A 26,803-nucleotide genomic window follows, 5' to 3' on the forward strand; every position below is an offset into this window, starting at 1 on the left:
GCAAACTGAATATGCCATTGTCGGCGGATATTTAGGAGCCCCAAAATATGAACATTACTATGCTGTAGCACAATTGCAATGGCCAATAAGATGGCTCATGAGCAGTAATCTTACCGAGCTGGCCACTTGGGCGCTGCCACTGCGACAGTCAGCTGTGATAGAATGGCACTTGGGGTCTACCACCACACTGCAGAGGAACCAGGGTAATGTGCTAATGCAGGCAGCAAGACATAGCTGGCTAAAATATGTACTACCCAGAGGCCAACACACACCATACATCCCCAATCTACCGATTGTAGTTCTCCCAGGCTCGTTTAATTCTCACATACATCCGGAGTTCGAGTCCTGGAGCCCTGGTGGGTGACTGGGCTGGATAACTGGGGCAAACTGTTTGTAGATTCGCAACTACTAGATTTTTGAGGGCTTAATAGATAATTTTGTGATACCACAGGGGACTTTCCTGCTTTGTTCGTTGCTAACCCAGCAATTCCTCCAGACATGGGGTAACGCCCGCACTGAACCCGTCACATCTCAACCAATACAAATATTATTGACACATGGACGGGGCAAGCACGCGGTAACAGCAATATATAGCTTACTTAGATCTGACCTTGCACCTCTGTTGACACCACTATGTACATATTGGGACTCGGCATTGTCAAACACTATTACTTATAAGCAATGGGCACAATGCATAAGTTATCCCAAAATCATATCCACGAATGCCAGGCTGAAATACACTCAATTCAATTATTTACACCATACTTATTACACCACACAGACTGGCACACATGTGTCCTACCTCCACTGACATCTGCCCTAGGTGCCTAGTCCCAGAAGCAACGTTTCCTCATATGGTCTGGGCATGCCCTCCCCTTCAAGTATACTGGAATGCGATAGCGGAGACACCCTAATAATAGCTCAGGATCCACATTTCTTGCTTGAAATTACAAAGCTTACCGCCTCACGCAAGAATCTAAATACATTTTTAGATTTGGCTTTGGGACTGGCAAAACGCAAAATAGCTATGACCTGGAAATCTCACACAGGCCCTAACACACGATCATTGCTACTATATCTCTGCAGACCACTGGTTGCTGAGCATGCAGCCCAAGCCACCGATACACCACGTACACCTTCACGCGTTACTCCTATACAATGGCGAGAGTACTTGACGTTCATTGAAACTAAGCTGAACACGACAAACTCGACTACGCCGTGAAGCGCACCCTCGCCCTGTACACCCAGCATATTATATTACCACATGGTTGCCCACATAGAGTGCCCCCACAGACCGTGTATTCACGTCCAGTACTGACATGGGCTACAACACATACAGCCAGACCCAGAACACTAATGCAAGCCAGACGAGATCAAACAACTCCAAAAAGTTAGCAGTTCATTAGTTGTACGTTGTGATTTTTTATTGACAAGGGCGTAAAATGTTAATACTGTTTTAAGTTTATTGTATACACTACTGCTTATCATCCCACCTATGCGGCTCTAGTAAATGCAATTGAAATGCTATTAACTACATTATTGTCAAAGTTAAATACCTGTATAACTTGCTGAAAATTAATAAAGACAAATAAAAAAATAAAATAAAAAGGGAGAGTGGAGTATCCAGGAGGGAAAAAAGACAGACTGGGGAAAGTGAAGAGACTGTACAAAAGCAGGGAGACGGGTGAGTACAATAGATAAACAGGGGGTAGTAGAGACACTGGAAGGGAGAGCTGATGGTCTATACTGCATGTGGAGATAATGGAGAGAGTGTATAGACTAGTGAGGAGAGCACACAGACATGCATATAGATTGAAGTGAAGAATAGAAACTGGAAGGATGAGTAAACAGAGAGGGAGGGAGAGCAAAGACATACGGAGTTCAGAGAAACTGGAGAAAGAGAGGACACACTACAAGGGAGAGTAGGAAGGTGGATAAAGTGGTAAGTAGGAAGGGAGTGTGGCTAGAGGAGAATGGAGATAACATGAAAGAGATTGGTAGGTAGAATGGAAAATTAGGTTTGCCACCTGGCTATTTTTATACCAGCATAAACGGCTTTTTAAAGTCCCTGCCAGTACAAAAATTAGGAACATCACCAAAGCCAGTATTTTTGCCTCTTTATCACTAACATTTAAACAGCAAATGTAAGACATAAACTCTTTAAAATATGTTTCGGGGCTGCATTCATGACCTCTAACTGATAAAGTACACAAAAAGAGAACATTTATGTAAAAAATTAATACAGGTGATTTCATATACAGTTCTACCTAAGAATCATGTCCAGGCCTTTGCAGAACCTTAAAACATAAATCGATGGCCAGTATTTCCCTCTGGGAAATGTGTGACCCTAAGGACATTATGAGGTGGGGCAGGCACATCGTGGGAACAAGAGATACTATGAAGGAGAGCAGAGTGACTGAGGGAGAGTGGTGGGACTAAGAAAGGGAGAGCAGAGACATTACAAGGAGAGCAGAGAGATTTGCTTGGATAGCAGTTGGACTGGGGATGAGTGGAGAGGGTAATGTGGAGAGCAATCAGAATGGAAGGTACAGTGGACAGACGAGGAGGGATAGCAGATACTGGTAGGGAGAGCGGGGAGATGTGGAGGGAAGAGACACCTGGAGTGAGAGCAGCCAGGGTTGGAGGTATGAGAGATGTGGAGCACAGAGAGACTGTGAGGGAGAGCAAACTGTCTTCAAGGGACAGCAGGGAGCCAGAACAGCAAGACAGAAAGAGAGTAGACAGCTTGTTGGAGAGTAGGAAGAGACTAGGGTCGAGAACAGACCGTATAAGGAAGTGTGAGGACATTGGGGGAAACAATTAGACTAGCCGGAATCTGGGGGAAGCGGGGAGACTGAGAGGGGGAGTGGACGCACCCTAAGAGAGCACAGAAATTGAAGGGAGAGAAGAAAGCTTGTCTGGATGAATGAAGAGACTGTTGGAGAAAACAGACATTCTGGGGGGAGAGTGGAGAGGCTAGTGGGGGAGTGATTGGACAGGAAGGGACAGAGGGCAGACTATTAGGGAACGCAGACAAAGAGAGTAGGCTAGGGAGACAGAAGGCTGAATGTTTGGGGCAAGTGCAAAAACTGAGTTGTGGGGTGAACAGACAGAAATAGGCTTATAGGAAAGAGCAGACTCAAGGGAAAAAGAGACAGTGTGGGTGAAAGCAACAGTTCTAGGGGAAAGGAGACAAAACTGGGTTAGGAAAGGGCAGACTTGGGCAAACTGGGCACATTCAGAGGGAGAACAGCAGAATGGCGAGATCCTTGGGCAAGGTGAAGGGGAAACAGCCAGATTCAGGGGAAGAATAGACAGACTGGAGAACAAATTTGGCAGGCTAAGGGGAAAGGGGCATATTCTGGGGAGAACAGTCATTCTCTGTGGAAAGACTGTGCTCTCGGGTGGTTAAGCAGACTGGGGGCAAATAAGGTTGACTCGAAGAAGAACCTGATTAACTTAGGGGATAACTTGTAGACATGAAGGAAAACAGGCGACCTAATGGGAAAATGGGTAGATGGGGTGAAAACTTCTAGAATAGACATGACGAGAGACAAACAGGGAAAACAGTCTGGCTGAGGGAAAGGCAGGCAAATTCAGTTGGAGAACAAGTATACTATGAGGTTAAAGTGGGTCGGATGAGGGAGAATACAGGTAGTCTTGAGGAAAGTTGTCATTCTAAGGGGAAGCGGACATACTTTTGAGGACAACAAGTAGGATGGGGAACGCAGGTGTAGAAGGGAGAAAACAGGCACAGTGGTAGACTGATGGGAAGATCGGGCATACTGGAAAAAACAGGCAGACTTGGAGGCAGACTGGAAGCAAGAAAGCAGTTTGAGGGTAGGCAGACAGACTGAGAAAGAACAAGCAAACTGGAAATAAAGTGGACAGACTTTGGGGAAACAGGCAAGATGACAGGAAAGTGGGCAGACTGGATCACAGCTAGCAGATTCAGGGGTAAAGGGAAAGTGAACTGAATTTGTGGAGGAAAATGGGCAGATTGGAGGACACTTGTAAAGCTGAGGGGAAAGCTGGCAGACTTGGGGGAGAATTGACAGACAGGAAAGAAATTGGGTAGGCTGAGGGGAAGTGATCAAACTCATGGATCAAGGCACAGTCACAATCAAACCATGCACAATCCTGCTTTTTTCAGCAGATGGGTAAATATTGATGTTTCTTTGCTATTTGCATAGCCAACAGACATCTAGCGGGCTGATAAAATGTTTTTTTTGTTGCTATTTACTAGGTTGTTAGATAAATTGTACATAATTACAGCTATTTAGCTACGGGCTGGGTAAATAGTGGTTTCCTTACAATTTACTTGCCCAACTGCCAAAAAGTGCATATGTCTGCTTTTTAATCTGCAGCCATTTAAATAGTAAAATATATTTGCTATTTGCGTGGCATTTATCAAAATAGTACCTAATGTCGCCTATTTAGTCAAGGGCTAGGTAAATAATGAAGTTTCTTTGCTACCTGCATGGTTATCCACCAAACTGAGCATTATCTCTACTATCTAGGCAGCAGTCATTAAAAAGTGAAGTGACTGCTGCCAGTCAAACAGTTCATTAAATCTTCTATTTATCTAGCATCTGGGTAAATAATTAAGTTGCATTGCTATTTGCACAGCCGCCAGTCACACAGTGCGGGATTTCAACTATTTAGCCAGGTGCTCGTCAAATAGTGAAGTTTGTCTGCTATTTGCAAGGCTGCGCTAAAATAGTGCAGAGTCTCTCCTTTTTACCCAGAGAAAGTTCACTATTTATCCAGTGGCCAGCTAAATAGCCACCACCACTTAAAAATAATGCATTATTTTCATTGTTATGGATTTCATATGAATGGTAGTATTTGACAGGAAGCAAACTTACAAAATATTTGCCCTATTATTGATGCACTATGGTAAACAGTCAGCCTATTAATTGAACAGTATCTTTATCTTTCTAGAGTCATAAGAATAAGCATGAGACAGGTCTTCTTTTAAATTCCAATTAGATAAATCAAAAAAGGGGACCCTGGGTTGATGCATAGGCAGAGATTCAGGGGAAACAACTACTTATATCTAAGAGACAAATCAAACTGCTAGAAACATGTATTTTCCATTGGCGGAGTATCTCACAATATTTGGGGGATGCTTACCTCATCATCCACTGAGTCATACAACGAGTGTGTAGCTAAATGCCAGGGGTATTAGCAATCAAACGTCAGATATGATTTTATAGCATCAAAATAAATTTTTATAGTAAATTTATTATACATGTCCTCATGTAAAAAATCCATATATCTATAGACATCACAGTACATAGCCTGACAACAATGCTACAATTCATAACAGGAGAGGTGCCCTTACCAATCAACCAACTAACTGACAAAAAACCCCCCACTAATACTCAAATGAATATGCCACAAATCTCCATACATTCATGCAAACCGTGCTCTACATTCACACAAGCAAACAACCAATGACAAAGGGAACAAACCTAATATGGTTGACAAAATGGACTGAAAAGCTAATACATGGGAAAAATATAGCAGCACATTATTTTATATAATTGAATTCCTTTACATGAGTATGTTTTTCAAGTAATTCCTTTTTACACTTGATTGTTATAACTTTTAAAGCCTTATTGTCATTGCGTCTTGTTCATTGGACCTTCGTCAACACACGTTTCGGTGAAGACCAGCGGATGCGATCACACCTTCTTCATGGCGCTTAAAACATCAACACATAGTGTGACAAATAGGGGGCTGGACATCCATTGGCATCTCTGAAATTGAAGTAATAAGTCCATAAATAAATTAATTTAGTATATATAGTTATACACACGTGCTCCAGTGGTAAGAGGGCAAATCGTCTAACTAAGTTGAAAGGATTGGTGCATTGTACAGAACACAGAAATCCCTGGTATTACCTTATATCCCCATATTTTGAATACATAGGGGCATATTTACAAGCCCATATTTCCACAGGAACGTAACTTTTTACGATGTTCCTGTGGCGATAAGGGCTTTGCCTTATTCACAAGGCAGCATTAAGCTACTTAACATGGCTTGACCCCTTCGATGCTCATGACGAGCTCAGCTCGTCATGAGGCACACTGGAGCTGTGCTTATGACGAGCTGAGCTCGTCATGAACAATGGGATTTTTCCATCAACAGCACAGGAGGGGAAAAGTCATAGCAGCCAAGGTGTTAATGCTGCCTTGTAAATAAGGCCCCCTTTCACGCTATGCTTAGAGTGAAAGGGGAGGCCAATGGGTGTTGTTGTTAATGTTCCACTGTGACATCCATTGACTCTGATGCTGCCTCCTATTTACAAGGGAGGCGTAAATAGGATGGAGTGCCAGAATTAAGACCAGTGTATTTTTTATATGACAACATGTATAGTAAATAAACTATTAACCTCTTCCATGCTCATGACGGCTCCCGGCCGTCATAAGTCACGGTGGGCGTGTGCTTATGATGGCCGGGAGCCATCATGACCACGCCCGTGATCGGAATGTTCAGCACTGCGGCGGAATTTGCGCCGCAGTGATGAGGTTAAAAAATTTCGTTTTTTTTAAGTTTGAGTTTATTGAACAATAAAGAAAAAACACAAAGTAAGCTGAAGCAAGCTAAAGCAAGAAGAAAACAATCAATATGAGAAAATCAATACATTATACAATAAGGGGGGAGGAGGGGGGTGATAAAAATATACAGCAATGTAGAGGGGTATAAATACAAGTACATCATAAATAAATGACCAAATGACCTAAGTAAGCAGTACAAGCAAGAACAATAAGCAATCAAAAATAGACAAATAAATTAAGGTGGTTTGCGAACCTCAGTAGAGTGGGCATCATGAGTGATGGAGGAGGGGGCAGAAGAGGATAAATAAGTTACTAAAGGGAGCCACAGGAGATCGCGCTTAATTGCTAAGGAAACAGGGGAAACAAAATTAGTGTCAAGCCTATGGTAAAAACAGACTGCGTTCCACCATGCACGGAAGGAGACACAAGTGGCTTGTTTCCAATTCGATGTGATATGGTGAAAAGCAATGGTAATGAAGAGGTCCAATAAGAGATAGTGTCAATGTGACTGCGGAAGTGCAGAGGATAAAGAACCCCAAAAAATGAACATAGGGGAAAAGGGGATAGAAAAATGGAAGATTTTTTGGAGTTGTGTCCAAACCAATTTCAAAAATTGAAGAATGGGAGGACAGTCAAAAAGCATATGTTTCAAATCAGTGGATAGACAAGGGCATGACCAACAAGTAGGGAGGGTCTCAGCAGAGAAAGAGGATAAAACTAAGGGAGTCAAAAGGGTGCGATTGTAAATAAAATAAAGAGTTTGGGTTGTGTTGGCAGCCCTAGAGGTTTTATGAAGCTTATACCAAATTTTGTCCCAAAGAGAAATTGGCCAATCAATAGAGAAATCGCGTTCCCAAGCCAATTCCACCTTGGATTTGGGCCTTTCAGCAGAGAACTGAGCTGAATTATACAGGAAAGAAGCAGAAGGAGAAGAATCCAGATTTAAAGCTATAGAGCGACAAGCGGGGGGGATGGGATTGGACTCCGGCAGAGAAGCAAGGTAAGACAGGAGAGTAGTATGTAACGCATTATATTGAGAGAGCGAACTAGAAGGTAAGTAAAACTGGGTCCTAAGGTCCGAGAAGGATAGAGGGAGATTATGAGAAAGCAGCTGGGAAATCCAGCGAAGACCGCGGGAATGCCAAGACTTCCAAAAGAAAGTACGATTGCGAATTAACAGTTGTTTGTTGTGCCAGATGGGCTGTTCACGTGTTGAGGAGGCGGAAGGATAAGAAGAGGATAAAAATGGATAAAGAAGTTTGCGCGAATGAGAAATAACAGGATTGCGAAGACCGGTCAGAGGGGAAGTAAAAGACAAGAGTTCGCGAAACTCAAAGGGAGAAATAAAAGAAGACTCAATCGTTAACCAAAGGGGAGGGTGGAAAGGAAAATCCACGGAGAGCCAGCGAGCAGATTGTTTGAGAGAGAAAGCGCAATGATCAGTTTTGAAGTCAGGGAAACGAACTCCAGATTGGGATTTATCCTTTCGTAGAGAAGCCAACGCAATGCGAGGTCTTTTACCCTTCCACAAGAACTTCAACAAAATAGAATCAATCTTTTCAAAATAGCAATCGGGGATATGGATTGGTATCATGGAGATAGTGTAAAGTAGAAGAGGAGAGAGCATCATCTTAATTGAACTCAGACGTCCCCACCAGGACAAGAAAAGCGGATGCCAACGAGTAATGGCAGAATACAATTTCTTAGAAATGTAATCAAAATTGAATTTCAATGTGTCTGATAGAAGGGGAGTGAGCCAAACACCTAAATATTTAATTTTCTGTGGTTGCCACGAAAAACCAGAGGTAGCAAAAAGGTGTCTTTGACATAAAGAATTTAAGGGGAGAATTTCGCATTTATCCACATTAAGACGGTAACCTGAAACAGCAGAGAAAGAAGAAACCTGCTGTAGAAAGGAGGGAAGAGAAGAAACTGGGTCAGAACAATAGAAAAGAATATCATCTGCATATACCGAAAGTTTGACTTGCTGAGAAGCAAAGCGAAAACCGGAAATAGAATCATCCTGAGGGATTTTGGTAAAAAAAGGTTCCAATGCTAAAACAAACAATAAGGGGGAAAGAGGACAACCCTGTCGAACTCCTCTCTGAAGATTAAAATAGTCGGAAACAGCACCATTAACAAAGATCGACGCCTGGGGATTGGAATAGAGTAGAGAAATAAGAGAAATAAAATTAGAAGGAAGACCCGTCCAAGAGAGAGCCTGAAACATAAAATCCCAACCAATTCTATCAAAGGCCTTCTCCGCGTCCAAAGAAATAGCGGCTAAAGGAGTGTCCAAAGAGGAGGCTTTGCTGAGAATATTAAAAAAGACTCTGGAATTATCAGAAGAGAGGCGCCCTTTCACAAAGCCGGATTGTTCGGGGCCCATTAAATCCGGCAATATGGGATCCAAGCGAAGGGCCAAAAGCTTGGCCAAAATCTTGTAGTCTGTATTAACTAAAGAAATGGGCCGATAGTTTTTACAGAGCGAATGATCTTTGTCCTCTTTAGGGATTAAACAAATTAAGACCTGTTGGAAGGAACCACTAGAATGACCGGAGTCCAAAAAAGTTCGGAATAAAAGTAACAGTTTTGGTAATAGAAAAGAGGCAAAGTGGCTATAAAATTCAATAGTGAATCCATCAGGACCTGGGGCTTTGCCATGGCGCAATTTAGAAACAGCATGAGAGATTTCAGAGAGTGAGATGTCAGTAGTCAAAGACTCGAAATTCACATGAGACGAGTGAAGAGAGGGGAGAGATTGGAAATAAGAAAGGATATCAGCCGTAGATGGAAAAAGTTCTGGAGTATAAAGATTTTTATAAAAAAGCATAAATTCATTAAGGATATCTTTATCCTTAAACAAGGATTCCCCAGCAGACGATTTAACCTGTTCAATTCTCGTGCGGTCTTTCCGGATTTTGAGATAAGAAGCGAGTAATTTCCCCATCTTATTTTGACCCCCATAATAACGTGCGTTACATTTCAATAGTAGATTGGAAGCGGCATCGGTGGTAAATTTATTAAAGGAAAGTTTGGCCTCGATGAGTTCTTTAAGGGAGGATTCGGAATTTGTGGAATGATAGGTGAGTTCGAGTTGTTTAATTTTAGCGAGGATGGAAGAAGATTTGGCTTTGTTGGCTTTCTTCTTTCGGGAAACAAAATTAATAATAAAACCCCTAGAGGCCGCCTTAAACTAATCCCAAACCATGACGGAAGAAGGTGTGTGATTAAGCAAAAAGAACTCAGATGCAAATTTAGAAAATTCTGTACAAAAAATAGGGTCAAGGAGCAAGGAATTATTAAACCTCCATCTGCCAGTGTGGGAAGAAAAGGGAAGGAGGTCAATATCAACGAGTACTGGGGCATGATCAGAGATCAAAATCGAGCCAATATCGGAATGAACAGCGTGTTGCAAGAGGGATTTACTAAGGAAGAGGTAGTCAATGCGAGACTGGGAGTTATGTGCAGGGGAATAAAAACTATATTCCCGAAGAGTGGGATTACACAATCTCCATATGTCTACTAATGCATTATTGTGAATGGTGTTAGTGAACTGGGAGTGCATCCTAGAGGGTGAGAACTTAACCTTGGAGTGTCGATCTAGAAAGGGATCTAAAATCAAATTACAGTAACCCCCAAAAATAACATAATCCTCGTGAATAACAGAGAGTTTTTCAGAAATAGAGGGCCAGAAAAGCTTATCAACACCTGTGGGAGCATAGACATTAAATAACACATTCGGTATCTTATCAATAAGCAATTTAACAAGTGACCAACGACCCTGGTCATCACATTCCTGTGAAACAACAGAAACATTTAACTTCTTATGTACCAAAATCAGACCTCCACCCTTCTAATTATCCGTGGGGGAAAAGAAAACATGTCCCACCCAACAACGTTTAACTTTTAAGGCTTCAGCCTCTGAAAGATGAGACTCCTGAATAAAAGCCACATCAGCTCTAAGCCGAGCAAGATGAGACAGTACTCGTTGTCTCTTAATGGGGTTGTTTAGACCCTTAACATTCCAAGTAATGGCACAGAATGAAAAATAGTAAGAAATATATAAGCAAGAACAGAAACAAGCTTACTAAGTCAGCGATATGAGAGAAGCAAAAAGGAAGAATCATGAGAAATGAGAGACAAATTGAGAGCATCAGATAATCAGGAAAGGATAGAAGCATAACTAGGGAGAAAGAGATAGCTAGAGAAAGAAGAAGAAAGAAGAAGAAGAGGAGAAGAGAAAAGGAGGAAAAGAAGGAGATGAAGAACATAGAGACAGTACAAGTCCGAAAAGACGACTGAGTAACGTACTTACAAGACAAATGTGGAATAGGGAGTGGCGGCGCCAGAGACAACAGCGACAACAGCAGGAGACGACAACCGCTGGCGGACCTTTGCCTACAGAATAGGAGAAATGGCAAAGTGAAAAATCCACAAAAGTAACAACAGGATAAAACACTTGGAAGAAATCTTATAGGAGGGGAACTAAAAACAAAGGGTAGTTATGAAGGGTTTAAACACTAGGAGGAGAATAGAACGCATAATGAAAAACAAAGTGCACAAGGCTGAGGAATGGAAAGGAGATCTATCAGATCCAAGTCCAATCAGGTGGCTCTGGAAGTGTCCATGTCGTTCGCTCCATGACGACGTAGAAAATCTTGCAGCTCTGAAGGATCTTCAAATGTAGTGGTCTTTTCCTTATACGTAACTTTGAAAAGGCACGGATGTAGGAGGCCATATCTGGCATTCATTGCTCTCAGTTGGGGACGCATATCAAGAAATCTCTTCCGACGGTCAGCTGTGGCTTTAGCAACATCCTGAGAAAGGTAGAGATGAAGGCCTTCCCAAAGAATTTGCTTTTTGGACTTGGCAGCAGCAACCACTTGTAAAAGATCCGTATACTGCAAAAACAACATGATAATGCCGCGAGGCTTAGAAGAGACTTTGGGACCCAGACGATGAGCTCTTTGTATATTGATAGAAGACAGAGCAGGAGCGCCCAGGAGTTTTGGAAGAAAGGTCTGAAAGAAAGCAGTAGGGTTCGACCCCTCCGTGAGTTCAGGAAGACCGTAAAGGCGAAGGTTGTTTCTACGATTTCTATTTTCCAAGTCTTCTGTCTGCCTCTTGAGATTAAGAATTTCAGCTTCCATGGATGAAATCCGGGAGCAAGAGCGCTGTACAGATTCCGCCGTTTGTTCAAGCAGCAAAACTCGAGATTCCATGATCTCCCACTTTTCATGCATGTTCTGTATAGCCTGAGATGTATTCTCCATAAATAGTCTTAGAGCTCTCAGTTCTTCCAAAATGAGATCTAGGGAAGAAGAAGAAGGAGCGTTGTCCGGAGAAGGAGGGTCCTTTTTAAGGCGTTTTGAAGATGTTAATGTAGTGGGGAGTTTGCTGCCAATATGCGCTTTAGAAATCGCCCCCAAATGAGCCTCTGATTTAGACATTGCACCGTTATCCATATCTTGTGCGGGGGAATCAGAGTCGGAGTGGACAGGCGCCTTGTTGACAGTGGAGAGCTTCAAATTACAGAGTTTCCCCATGAATGAACTGGAGAGAAGAGACAGTAATGCATAGGAACCACAGGTAGGGCGGAACATAAATCCTGGGCACGTTCCGTCAGGACACCAAAATGAGTAAAAGGAATAAAGTCAATGCAGAAAGGAGCCTGTATGCAACTTGATCGACTCAATCAAGTGCGAAAGCAACCCTGTGGAGAGAGTGAGGAAGCAAAAGCATCATGTAGAACAGAAGGACGGCCAGGCTGAATGGTTCGAAGCTGTGGTGATGCTGATAAAATATGGAACACCCATTGAGCTGAAACTGGAGTGAAAACGGACAGAACTCCTCAATTATGAAGCAACAGGAAGAAGGAACACTGCAGAGATAGGCATGTCAACGCAGGTGAATCAACTGAAAAAGCTTCCAAGAGCTGCTTACTGTAGTAATGGCAAAACAAAGTTAAAAAAATGTAGGTCCATAAGCAGGTGAAAAACGAGAGCATCTGAAGTGAGGAAAGGTAGCACGAAATGTCCCACTTATACAACTGCCATAACAATGAGGTAAAGTCAGGAAATGGCGGCCGTAGGTGAAAACCGAGGCTACAGTGAGGGAGAGCCCGGTAATACCGACGAGTGGAGATTACACATGAAAGAGGCTCACCTCGGCTTGTGAACGCGCAGGAAACAGGCTTGGAGAAGCATTTCGCAGTCCAAACGAATGTGCGAAGGCGTCTTCTTAACGGCGCCATCCGCTGCCTCAAGAACGTGAAATGGTGGCCGGAGCCGCAGCGGAAACCAAGTCGGCAGTAGGAGACGCCGAGCCAGCGGAGAGCAGGGAGAAAAGGCTTCATCGGAATCACGGCGTCATGAGAGAGATGTGCGTGCTATTCCTGAGCGTTATAACACCCGCAGAAGTGCCTAAAAAGTTCCGAAAGTTAGGTCCGGTGCGGGAGCTCCGCCGCTATCCCACCATCTTGGCTGGCGCCTAAGCCACGCCCCAGGTTAAAATATTTCTGAAGTTTGATTGCTAAATTCCCTGGTGTTTAGATACATACATACTGTATGACTCCATGGATGAGGAGGTAAGCATCCTCCAAATATGGCGAGATACTCCGCCAATTGAAAAAACATTTTTCAGGCAGTTTGTTTTGTCTCTTAGATACATGTAGTTGTTTTAACGCCCAGTCACAGTTCTTAATGCTCAACAACCTGAGAAACCAATCAGAATAGTTTTTTTCACACAAGATCATCATAAAGTGCTGCAGAAGCTCAAGAGACAATACAGCATACGTTTGAAGGCATGACAGAATCCCAAATATACATGCAGGGCACTGTACAATGGTTCAACAGGCGTTCCAAAACCCAACAGTAATATTTAATTCTCCATAGCTATTATTAACCTGAGGACTCTGAAGACGGCGTTGGGAGTGGTGAAATAATTCCAAGGATGCAGCAAAAGTCTTTGAAGTGACGCTGCTGAAGGAATTTCAAGAAGCACTGCAAACTTCTGGGAAGGTGCTATCAATGTCTGGCTTGAAGATAATCTTGACTTGAAGGCCAGGGATACAGGTGATGAGCTGAGACCAACCAGAAGACCACAGAGAAAAAGCTGAGCCCAAGCAGAGGCTATTGCTCATTAACAGAGGTGGAAGCCAAGTCACTGGCAATACCCTGTGTGTGGCTTTTACAGGCTGCAGTGGATCCTCAAATCGTGGAATAGGTTTTTGAATCCCACTTTAGCCTGCCATGCTCATGTGGAATATTGTATTGTATTGTATTGTAATTGCATTTATATAGCGCTTACTACTCATGACGAGGCATCAAAGTGCTTTTTCGGTGACTAGCATGCTACTGTGAAACCCATAAACAATTAGTGATGAATTAGTATAGTGACATATGAAAGTAATTTGAGTGGTGCATATGTTAGTCAGTTATTTGGATTGAGAAGGATAGTGGAGGGATAAAAGAGGGAAAACGGTTTGCATTTCTATAGCGCTTGCTACCCCTGATATAATGACCCATTAGAGAGCAAACATGATAACAGCTTTTGGGGTGCCCACATGGTTATAGAATTGACTGTGCTGCTGATAAAAGTAACAACTAAGCAGCACACCTGTGAACAGCCACAACCCTGGCTGTCATGGCTCATGTCATGCCAACTCAGATGACATCCTGAATGACAATACCCTGAGGAAGGAGTGGAATGGCAGGCAACAGGGCCCAGAACAAAAGGTGGATGAAAGTGGAAGCACGTTCCTGTGACAAGACATGACAGTCCTCTTTGTGCTGCTCTTCCTGGTCCACCTTTACCTGGCCATCTAACTCCTCCTTATGAGCCATCTATCACTCCTCCTTCTGATTGTATTCTTCCTGGCCAAGTGCCTTCTAGGCCTACTCCTTCTGGTTGTTGCCCTCAATGAGCTTATCTTGCTGGAGCGCCTGCTCCTTGTCTTCTTTCTTGTATGTCCTTATTTTCCTAGTCTGGTAATCCTGGTTCTGTTACTTGAAGCTCTGGTCCGTCTGTCCTCTGTCATTTCTTGTCAAGGTTCTCATAGTCCTAGTCTTGGTAGTCCAGTTCAGATCGTCCCGTTTTTGGACCTCATAGTGTGTCACTGCCTCCTCCTGGTTCTTCTCCTCCAAATCCTCTTTCTAGTGATGTTCTAAACTCTGGGCCTCTTGGCTTGGACCTACTGTTTGGTCTTTCTCCTTTTGGGCCCTTGTGCCCCTGGTCCTTCTTGCCTTCTCTGTACTGATGCTCCTGGTACTGCTGATTCTGGCCCTTCTGATCTTAAACCTTCTGATTATGGTCCTTCTGATTCTAGTCCTCATAGACTTTGTCTTAGCCTCTTGCTCCCCCCACTGACCATACTGGTCCTATTGGGCCTGGTCCATGTCTAGCTCAAGGGGGTCTGGTTCCGGATCCTCTGCCTCCTGCACATTGTAATCTTGCTATGGGTTGTCCAAGTCCTTCAGTGTTTGCTTCTACTGGTCTTCCTGGCCCTGGTGCACATGGTCCTCTTACTCCACCTCATTCTAGTTCTTCAGGCCCTCCTGAGTCTGGTATTTTTGTCCCTAGCCATTCTACCCCTGGTCCTTCTGATCCCAGTACTCCCAGCAACTGGCAGTCCTGGTCCTCCTATCCCAGGTATTACTGGTCCTGATTCCCTTAGTTCTGGTCCTTCAAATCCTTGTCAACCTGGCCAGTACTGAAGTGCATTAAAAATGGATGGGAACTGTGATTCTGAGTGCAATGGGCAGAGTCAGTGAGTTTGGGGGTGGAGTAAATGACTGAGTTAAAAAGAACATAATACTCCTTTGTTAGTCTTTAATTTTCAGCTAACTGCATATAAAATAATACACAGACATTAAATGAGAAAAATGCTGAACAAAACCTCCAGTGTTTAATACAGTCGCTGTAAATGTCTGTGTGTGTAACCAGGGTGCCACAGAAGTGAATCCTAGTTTGTGTAGTGGGAAATATTGACATGTATTTTTAGACCTAAGAGGTCCGAGCCTGTGAAAGAAAGCACTGTGAATATGTAAGTCATTATTTTAAGATTGCATTAAACATTGTAATATAGGCTGCTTCAAAAGGCCAATAAATAATTTAATTTAAGATAAAGAAAGAGCTTTCAGACTGTAGACTTTACAATTATGCAATCAGACTTTATTGAGTGCAAACAATTTTGTAGACGTCAATTAAAAGCACACAGCTGGTAACACACTAAGATTACATCTTGAATGAATCTTTGTCATCATTAAGGTTCAAGTGACTCCATCGATTAATTTAATGTTGTTTCCTCTTCAGCTACCCCTTCTCTTCCAGAACCTAACAATGGTCATGTACTGACCCACACTGCGCAAACACGTGCTTTTTGGAAAATAGCAGGTATGTGTTCTAGAATAAATAATCCAGACTTGTTGGGTTTTATCAAAGGTTTTGACATCATTTCTTGTCAGGTAACTTGGACCACACATGGTCAACCCATAGATGAGTTTATGTCAAACTTTTCCCCTGCATCCCCTGTTAGATCTGGTAGAGCCAAGGGTTGATTCGTTACCCTGGTCTCCCAGGTAGAATCACTTTGTCCTTTTTGGATTCACAGTATTTCCAACTGCTATGGTGTCATTGTAGCCCAAGTTCTCGCTAATAAATTATCACATCAACTTTGAACACAATAATACCGACATTATTAGCTCCATGTGCAGAGAAACCGATGGGTTTATTAGTAACCTCAACTGTCTTGTGCCCCTGGTGTGGAAGGGAGATTTTAATGCTCACTGTTTCCACTTTTGTGGCTCTTCGCCCTGTGGGATGTTTGATCCAACAGGCGTGGTTTTAACTCATTTCCTCCATACAACTAAGGGGAAAGCCATTCACCTGCTATTGTGTGAATACAAATTACAATAGACCTTTAATTCCGTTTCCAAACTTGCCAGTATTCAAATCTACTTTCATCGGAAGGAATCATACTAGTCTAATTGATTTTATTGGGATCTCATGTGATATATTGGGGTGTTTCTCTGATTCAAAAGTTATTGATAACCTGCATAGTGATCATAATCGACAGTCAGTCTCCTACTGTGGGAAATATATTGCATTGGAGTCTACACGTACCCTCCACTTCACTAGCTGTAGATAAGAACAAGGGGGTCCCGAGTAGATGGGATCGAGTTAACAAGGAAAGATTCGATCTCATTTCTATCAAAAAATCGAGTTTCAAACGTGCCTGGGTGAGGAAGCCAACACAGATGAGACTGCTGTACTATGAGATGTGACTCAGTTAGGAAGCGTCAGTGAGCTCTCATTAAACCGAAAAAAGCGAGGTTAGTCCCACTGCTCAAAGGTTCAGAGCATTTTGATGAAGGCATTTAAATCAGAGCCTAGGCGCGCTGATGAGGTGCAGATTGTCATATAAAAAGCAATTGCTGCTAAAAAAGATGCTGTTAGAGAGGAAGTGGGTGAGTCACTTTTAGCTGCTAGTGCCCAGAAAAATACTCGCACATTTTGGCAGATGGTTAGACAACCCTATTTTAAGGACTCTTCGGAGTCTGGCTTGGACGTTGTCATCCATCCTAAGAATTGGATTAATCGTTTCATCCGTGTTTATGACTTGTCTTTTCCACCAGAAGACTGCAGTATTGATTCAAGGGACAATGTGGAGAGGCAGTTCAAAGACCTTGGGGGAGATGTACAAGATATTATGACTGCTCGATCTGTTTTAAAACCCTGAGTTGATAAGGAAAACAGATATAACCTGGACCCCTATAGCTCTCTTAACACTGTGTCAGGCCAGTAGAGAAGGTCAGGAAATACTAAAACCTTTTGTTTGAACGTATTTCCCATTAAAACCTGTACAAACCATGGGACCTTATCTCTCCTCTGTGACTAATGGCAACCATCATTTCCTGCTGACACTGTTCAGGTTACATCAATTCCATTGTTTGTTAGCATTCCCAAAGGGATGTAATGGGGGAGCACATTTGGGACACTGTAGCTCCACGGGATATGCTTCATTTGTCAAGCTCTTGGCTTGTCCTTGGCACTGCCCGCAACCTCATACATTGGATCGACAACATGCGCCAACACTCTCCCCCGATCAAGAAACCCTCCAACAGACACACTAACAAAAAAGCCAGCTGGTTCACTGCAGACCTCCAGGCCTCCAAGCAAGCCTGCCGTACACTAGAGAAGAAATGGCACCGCGAACAGACACCAGACAGCTACGCAGCCCACAAGAGCACCATCCACATACACCATCAACTCATCACATCCGCCAAAAGGGCCTCCTTCAAGGACTGACTCGACAACAATGCACACAACAGCAAAGAGCTCGTCAACATCGTGAAGGAACTCTCCAACCCCAGCTCCAACACCAACGACATCCCACCATCACAAGACCTGTGCGACTACTTCACCACCTTCTTCCATCGCAAGATTGCAGACATCCATGACAGCTTCAACAACCTGACCGCCCCAACAACCACGAACACCTCAGACCCCGCGGCCACCACCCAGATCGATCCCCGGTTCACCTGGATAACATAAACGACGACGACACCATCAAAATCATGAACACCATCCACTCCGGCTACCCGTCAGACCCATGCCCACACACAAATCTTCAAGAAAGCTAGCGCCACCATCGCACCCCATCTCCGCAAGGCTATCAACATCTCCATCGAGACCGCAACCTTCCCAGAGAGATGGAAGCACGTCGAGATCAATGCCTTACTTAAGAAACCCAAGGCGGATCCGAGGGACCTCAAGGACTTCCGACCCATCTCCCTTCTCCCGTTCCTGGCGAAGGTCATCGAGAAGACCGTCAACAGACAACTGACCCGCTACCTCAAGGAGAACAACATCCTGGACCCATCCCAGTCCGGATTTCGCAGCAACCACAGTACTGAGACTGCCCTCATCACCACCACAGATGACATCAGGGCCCTGCTGGACAACGGCGAAACCGCAGCCCTCATCCTTCAGGACCTATCAGCCGCCTTCAACACTGTCTGCCACTGCACCCTATGCACCACCTCTACAACGCAGGGATCCAAGACAAGGCTCTGGAATGGACCACCTCCTTCCTCTCCGGAAGAACCCAGAGCATCCGCCTCTCCCCTTTCCATTCCGAAGCCTCCGAGATCATCTGCGGCGTACCCCAAGGATCATCCCTCAGCCCGACACTGTTCAATGTCTACATGGCACCGCTCGCCCTTGCCGCCCGACTGCACGACCTCAACATCATCTCCTACGCCGACAACACCCAGCTGATCCTCTCACTCACCAACGACCCCCTCACCGCCAAAACCAACCTACACGAAGGAAAGAAAGCCATCACCCAGTGGATGAAAAACAGCTGGCTGAACCTGAACTCGGACAAGACAGAGGTCCTCATCCTTGGCTCCACCCCCTCAGCCTAGGACGACTCCTGGTGGCCGTCCACACTGGGAGCAGCACCAACACCCACCGGCTGCGCACGCAACCTGGGATTTAGCCTCGACTCAACACTCTCCATGACCAAGCAAGTCAACGCCGTCTTGTCCTCCTGCTTCAACACCCTCTGCATGCTCCGCAAGATATACAGGTGGATCCCCACCAAAACAAGAAGAACTGTCACCCAGGCCCTCGTCAGCAGCAGGCTGGACTACGGAAATGCCCTCTACACAGGAGCCTTGGCCAAACTCTTGAAACTACTACAACGCATACAGAACGCCTCTGCTTACCTGATCCTCTGCATCCCGCGGCCTCATCCACATCACGCCACACCTGAGAGACCTGCACAGGCTTCCAACAACAAGAGGATCACCTTCAAGCTCCTCACCCATGCACACAAGGCGCTCCACAACACCGGACTGGCATACCTCAACAGACGATTCACCTTCTACACCCCAAACAGACAGCTCCTCTCCACCAACCTCACCCTCGCCACCATCCCCCGCATCCGAAGAGCGACCACTGGCGGCAGATCGTTCTCCCACCTCACCGCCAAGACCAGGAACACCCCCCTTCCCCATCCTCCTATGGCAGACTCAGGACCTTCTAACCTTCAGTAGGCCTCTCAAGACCTGGCTATTCGAGCAGTAGCAGCCCCCCTCCCCCCAGCACCTTGAGACCCTCGCGGGTGAGTAGTGCGCTTTACAAATGTAGTGATTGATTGATTGATTGATTGATTTTATACTAGCCCAAAGTGTTTTTATAATTCCACCTTTTAAACATCGATATTTTATCCAAGTGCGTCCAGCAATTATGTTTTTGTAGTTGTTTAATGATGATTTACTCTATTTCTTTTTAGCCTGTTTTTTATCTGTTGCTGCTCAAGTTAGACGTGGCTTGGTGCATTAATTGTATTGTATTGATGCTATAACTATTATGATCTTTTATGGATTTGTATAAATTCCAAAATAAAGATTACTGATTGATTGCTCCAAATAGGTGTCCCAAGGGAAAGGCAGTGGGCCCCGATGGGGTCCCTATCAATTGGGGAAAACATTAACCTCGCTTTTTATAAATGCATTGAAGGCCGTTGGTTGTTCGGTCCCACTTCCTTCCTAGTCTCATGAGACCACTGTGCCAATCTTCAAAAAGGGCATTAAAGATGATCAACAATGCTACTGCCCAATTTCACTTACCGATTTGACTGTTAAAGTAGTGGCCAGGATTATTTGAAACCTCTTGGGGACTTAGGCACAAGACAACTATGTCTTTGGTTGGCCTCATACAGTTGAGTAGTGACTCAAACTCTACCTCCTTAAAAATAAGTACTCCATAGACAAAGAGAGGATCATCTACTTTTACAGACCTTAGGTCGGTGATATTGATTTGTGAGTAACTTTCTTTTCAATTTATTTTGTGTTTTTTTTGTGCAATCTTTTTTTTTATATATGCATTTTATGATTTTGTGGTTAAACTGTTCACTGAAGAAGGAACTTTTTGCCTAGGGCAGAGGCACTTTGGCTTCTCGGTGGGGGCCCGTGGGTGGTCCTGCAGCTACGCCTTCTTTCTCTGCCTGGGAGGGGACCGGCGCGGGTCTGGTTGCCCGGACACGCTCCTCTGACTGGGTGCACCCGCCTGGGGTGGTGCTCCTGAACTGCAACTGCTGCCTGAGGTTTCTGGTCGGCCGCATAGCTCGGTCGGCGTGGAGTCCTGGTCACAGGCCCCTCCCGCTGACTCCAGTTACCTAAGGCCGTGACATCCAGCTCCTGCCTTCGTGGCAGAGCTTGGCCCCCTGTGCTGCATCCCTGGCGTCCATCTTCGGTGATATGGCGAACTTGACGCTCTTTAGAGGTCCCCGCGGAGTACGATCGGCTCAACGAGGGGTGGCGAGGGCTGGCTGCGCCTTGGCCCCACTTCTCCATCCTCCTTCCTTTCCTCCCAGCTGCCCGGACTACCCTAAGGGAGCCGCGTCCCCGTCCTGTCTAGAGATCACCATGGTCCGGGACCAGATACCCAAGAATCCGGCTACCCAAACCAAGATAGATCGGTTCACCACCACTGACACTGGGGCTGCTGGTGGTCCTTCTGGCGAAGGTGCCCCTGCTGCACCCGATCTCCCAGTGACTCTTCAGGTGATCCAGACTTCGCAGTCCTCAGTCGAGGGCAAGATTGCGGAGGTCCATGAAGACATAACACTAATCCGACAGGTCCTTCGTAACGCTAACACCCGGATTAAGGAAGCGGAGTCCCAAGTGTCTGCCATGGAGGACGATGTTCAGCAACTCAAGGCCCAGATGAACCGGCTCCAATGCCACACACAGGAGCTCCACCGGCAGGCTGAGGCTGCGGAAAATCGCGCCTGCCGCAGCAATCTTCGCCTGGTTGGATTTTCTGAAGCCGTGGACAGGGTCGGGCAGTGGACTTTGTAGAATGCTGGCTTCGCTCCTGGATGCCCGAGGGCACGCTCTCCCCCTGATTCACGAAAGAGAGGGCGTACAGATCGCTTGCCCCCTGACCTCAGTCGGGTGCCCCTCCGCGACCAATTATCCTGCGAATCGTAAACTACCGGGATAGGGACGCTATCCTGACCGAATCCCGGAAGAAACGGCCGCTCAAACACGAGAACCTTACAATAATGGTCTTCCCTGACTACACCAAGGAGGTTCAATTCCAACGTCACTCCTTTACTAAGGTCAAGCAGAAGGTGCGCTCGTTTAACATTCAATACAGGCTCCTTTTCCCAGCACGGCTGCGTGTGGTCTTTCAAGATAAGTCCATCTTCTTTGAGACTCCAGAGGAGGCATGGACATGGGCAACGGTGGACCGCCCGCTGCGGATGCCTGTCCAGGACCGCATGCAGCCTGCTGCCACCGGAGGCGCTCAGCGGGACGTGCCTATGCTCCGCCCACATCGCGGACGCTCGGGGAGACGCATGGGCGGGCAGCGTGATCGCTCTGCCTCTCCGGCGGGCTCCTCGCGGGGCCCCATGCGTTGGCCTTCAGGAGAGACCTCTCTGGCCGGATGGCGCTCTGGCTCCTCGGACCACTCCGACCCCAGTTTGGCTTCGCCTCGACCATCCTTAATGGATCTTCCGGACACCGATCTCTCCCGCAGCCCGGCTCTTCTCACCGAGCCGGCCTGACCACATCGCAGCGATGTTAGCCTTTCCTACGATGTTTGGGTTCCTGGCTGGAGTTGTCTGTGGCCAGTGGCTGAGTCTGAGACTAGTATCCCATTTAGTCACTAACTGATCGCTGATGGTATAAGACATGAACATCCAAATATGAGGAGGGGTCCTCCACGACTTACCCCGTTTCCAAGTGTTTTAAGCTTGGTGTTTCAGTGTTCTGTTACTGTTCAGGCGACAGATGCTTCCGTTCCTGAAGTGTGGGGTGGGGGGGGTGTGAAGGGTTGGGGCCTCTGCTCCTGTTTGTTTTGTTTTTTAAAGTTGCTGTCTTTTGCACCACCGTTGACCCCCTACATTTGGGAGAGCACATCCCATACACTGCTGCGCTACTCTATCCACAGGCTCTGGGAGTTACCGCACCTCTCTTATCCCTTGATGAGGGGGGAGCCTTGCGACCCGGCTCCCCCCTCATGGGCCCCCCCTCCTTGGCATGTCTAGCGTGCTCTCATTGCTCCGCCTAATGTCCTGGAATGTTAACGGCCTGCTGGATAAAATCAACGTGCAGCCGTCCTGCGATACGCCCAGCGCCAGGCGATAGACATACTCATGCTTCTGTAAACCCATCTACTAGGCCAACGATGTCCTTTCCTTGCCCGTTATGGCTATGGCGCTGTCTGGCATTCTGGGTTTGGTAGGGGTTACAGAGCGGTGGCAATTCTGGTACGTCGCACTCTTCCCCTATTTGCGCGTAAGATGACACACGACCCCCAGGGCTGCTTTATTCTTGTAGAGGGAACCCTTGGGGATCACCCACTAGCCTTGCTGTCTGTCTATTCCCCTTCTGCTCTGCTGGCCCCTACACTCCGCGGACTTACCCCGCTGATCGCGGCTTTACCCCTTGGACTGACCGTGGTTGGGGGCGACTTCAACGCTGTTATGGACTCTGGTCTCGACGTTGGGTCCCCTTCCTCTACTTCCAGGAATGTCCAGTCCGGTCTTCTCTCCTCATGGGTGGCAAGCTTGGGGTTCAGAGACGCCTGTAGACTGTGGCATTCGCCTGCTAGGCAATACACCCACATTTCTGCCTCTCACCACACTCATGCGCACCTCGACTATGCTTTCCTGCCGGTTCAGGATTGCCGATCGCTCCAGGCCATATCTATCCTCCCGAGTGGCCTATTGCACCACCCCCCAGGGTTACTTCATATAGGAGCCCTTCCCCCAGTCTCCCGACCACTATGGCGACTCAATGCCTGGTTTTTCCAGGACGAGGAGTTCAAGGACCTCATTGGTACTGAACTTGCTACCTATTTTACCACTAATCAAGGCTCGGTGTCCTCCTCTCGCACCCTTTGGGAGGCGGGTAAGGCCACTATTAGGGGGTTCGCCAAGGGCCAGCTGAAACTTGCTCGCGTGACTCCCAGCTCACGTGACTGGAAGCACAGGCCGCCCTGATTGAGACGTTAAACCCCGACGATAGATCTGATGCCCAGGAACGGAGACTGGCGTTTCTACGAGATGAGATAAGTCAGACCTCTCTGTAAGTTGCTAAACTTCTTTGGCAGTCGTCCGTGGCCCGAGTGTACGGCTGGGGAGACAAAAATGGGAAGCTCCTCTACCACCTCGCCACTTACCCTATGGCCAACCGTATCGTACCTGAGATGACGGACACAGATGGAATGCTCCACTGCGCTCCGGTAACGGTTGCCCAATGCTTTGCCTCCTGCTACGCTACCCTATACTCGGTGGGTTCGCCACGTCTTCCTCTCCCTGACCTCCTCCAATAGGAGGAGCTCTTTCTTCCATGCCTTAGCGATTTGGACGTGGCCACGCTGGACCTTCAGCTCACCCCTGCTGAGGTGGCAGACGCCATTTCGCACCTGGCGGCTAGTAGGACTCCTGGGCCGGATGGACTTCCTACAGGAGTTTTATTTGTCCTACCGCGATACCCTGCTTGCACCCCTCTTAGCGATGTTTAAGGAAGCGGCGGAGTGTGAATCATTCCGGCCAGAGACGGATCTCGCTACCATCATTGTGACCCCTAAGTCCCAGCCCCCCTCACAGTGCTGCTCGGACTATCGTCCCATTTCGGTTCAATGGCGGCTGGTCTGACCCAGCGTATCGCTTGGAGCTTCACATCTTGGGCTTCTCCTCTATCCAAGGTATACTTTATGGGTCCGCGGTGCCCCGGGCTCTTCCGGAGGTAACACGTGGTGTACTCCTGGCTTGGCATGCATCACTCCATCATACTCGTTGGGCAGGCAGGCTGACCCACTACACTCCCTTGTGGTGTGGTACCAGGCTTCGCGAGGTCGCTTCCCTATCAGGGTTCCGGCAATGGGATCTTATCGGGGTAACCTTGCTGGGTGACGTCTGGAGCGGTACTCACATCCGTTCCTTTCGGGACTTACAGGCCAGGCATTCCCTATATCCCTCTCAATTCTTACGGTACTTGCAACTGCGCCATGCTCTTCACTCCCACACTACAGACGGCACGTCCCTGCCTGAATGTAGCCCACCTGAGGCGTAGGTTCTGACTGGGGATCTGGGGAAGGGTGGAGTCTCTCAGATCTACCGCTCACTCACCAACAATACCCCTTATTCCCTTTCCCTACTCCACGAGAAGTGGGAGGGCTGGCTTGGAGCTCTGGAGGATGAGGACTGGAGGGACGCCCTGATGGCCCCAGGACAATTTCGGTGTCAGCGAGGCTCCGCCTGGTCCAAGTCTATTTTCTGTACGCTGCCTACCTAATGCCCCTGCGCCTCCACCGCGCTGGGCTCTGGCCTGAAGCCCACTGCCCCCGCTGCTCCCACTCCCACGCTACCATATGGTTTGGTTGTGTACTGCGATCCGGAGATATTGGGAGTCTTTAACGCAAGATCTGACAGGGGTCCTGGGCTGGGAGGTGCCTCTTGATCCCACTCATGTTCTGCTGGGCGTCACTGACGAGCTGGACGACTCCAGGGCTGAGAAGCTCTTCCTCAACACAGCATTGGTGGTCGCCATGAGGGACATTGCTGTGCATTGGCTGGACACTGCTCCTCTCACTCTAGGGCGCTGGCGCCGGGGGGTGGATTTGTGCAGGAGCGTCTTTTATATGTAGCCAGGGGGTGTCCTGAGAAATTTAGCTGCATATGGGGCAAATGGGTCGGACCGTTCGATGAATGAGATGGAGTGGTCTGCTCTTCAAGTACTCGTGGATATCCTCTCATTGATCTAACTATGTAGCCTTGATGTCACTGTGATGTGTTTTCTTTCTTTTTTTTCTTGCTATTCTGATAATGTACATGTAGCTCTAAATGGTGCTGTTCGTTGTTACATCCAAAACTCAATAAAATTGGTTGTTAAAAAAAAAAAACTTTTGACCGACTTTATCAATTAAAACCAATATGCGCTCCCAAGCTACCTTTATATTTAATGATTAACCAGTTGAATACATTTGCATTTTTTCAGATAGCAGGCATCCTGGAATGAAGACTTGTTTCTCCATCAAGCCTCTGCCCCCCTCTTCGTTCCACAGAACAGGAGCCAACTTTCCATTCGCTTTCAACCAAGGCATCTTCACTGTCAGCCTTTACCACTATGGGACAGCTGTTTTCTAACTAAATGTATGATAAGTGCATTTGTTAAATTAAAACGGTATGGGCAGGTCATACCAGCCTACTTGAGCTCTGCTCCTAGCCCTGATTTTCCTTTCACAAGTACTCTTCCTTCGGATTCTCTTCATTCTTCTGCTAGTCTGCCTAACCCAGTTCTTCTTAATGTTCCTTGTCCTGCTCCTCATCAACCCAGTCATCTTCTTCCTAGTCCTTCTGTTCCTCATTTGTCCAGTTCCAGGACCTTTAAGCTGTCTTGTTAATCATCCATTTTCCTCTTGATCACCCCTTCTCCGCCTTCTGGTAACCACCAAGTCCAGGTACTCTGGCATCTGATCCTCTGCTCATGTTTCTCTTCTTCTTTGGTCCAATCTCTGCTGGAATCCTGGTGCTGTTGGTCCTCCTGCTGGTCTTCCTTGCCCAGGTCACCAGTCTCTTGATGTTGATTATGCTTAAGCAAAATTCACCTACTTTCCGCAACCTGAAAATGACACAAATTGTTATGCAAAATCCCTGCTTCAGCATTTTGCACAATTTATTAGTGTGGAATGCACACTCTTGACTGTTTTTAGCACAAGGATGCATTTAATGGTAAAAATGCACAAAATTGCAATGTGACACACAACAGCTCCTCCGATTTTGTTCATTTGCATTTTTCCTATTCTCCTGGCCTATTACTGGAACAAAGTCTCAATTATTCAACGTGGTGTAATCTTAAGCATTTCATGTAATAATTGTAATATAAAATACCAGAAATTATGTGACATTACAGCAATGTAAATTAAATGTAATCCTGGCCTAATCATGGGCCTCCTTCTCCCTCCAGTTCTATTTCTCTTTACCTTGTATCTCTGGGTACCTGTCCTGCTTTTCCTCTATCACTCCTTTTGGTCTTCTTGAACCTTGTCCTTCTACTCTTGAAACTGGAATTGCAGTTCTAGTTCAAAGACTTCATGAGCTTCTACACTTCCTCCTGGTCCTCCTTTTTCTCGTTCCCCTCCTTCTGGTTATTCTCTTTTGATCCTCTACTCCCTAAATATCCTGAACCTGTGAGTGCCTGTCAGCCCTC

The sequence above is a fragment of the Lissotriton helveticus genome, chromosome 3_1, assembly GCF_964261635.1.
Source record: "Lissotriton helveticus chromosome 3_1, aLisHel1.1, whole genome shotgun sequence".
Taxonomy (NCBI): domain Eukaryota; kingdom Metazoa; phylum Chordata; class Amphibia; order Caudata; family Salamandridae; genus Lissotriton; species Lissotriton helveticus.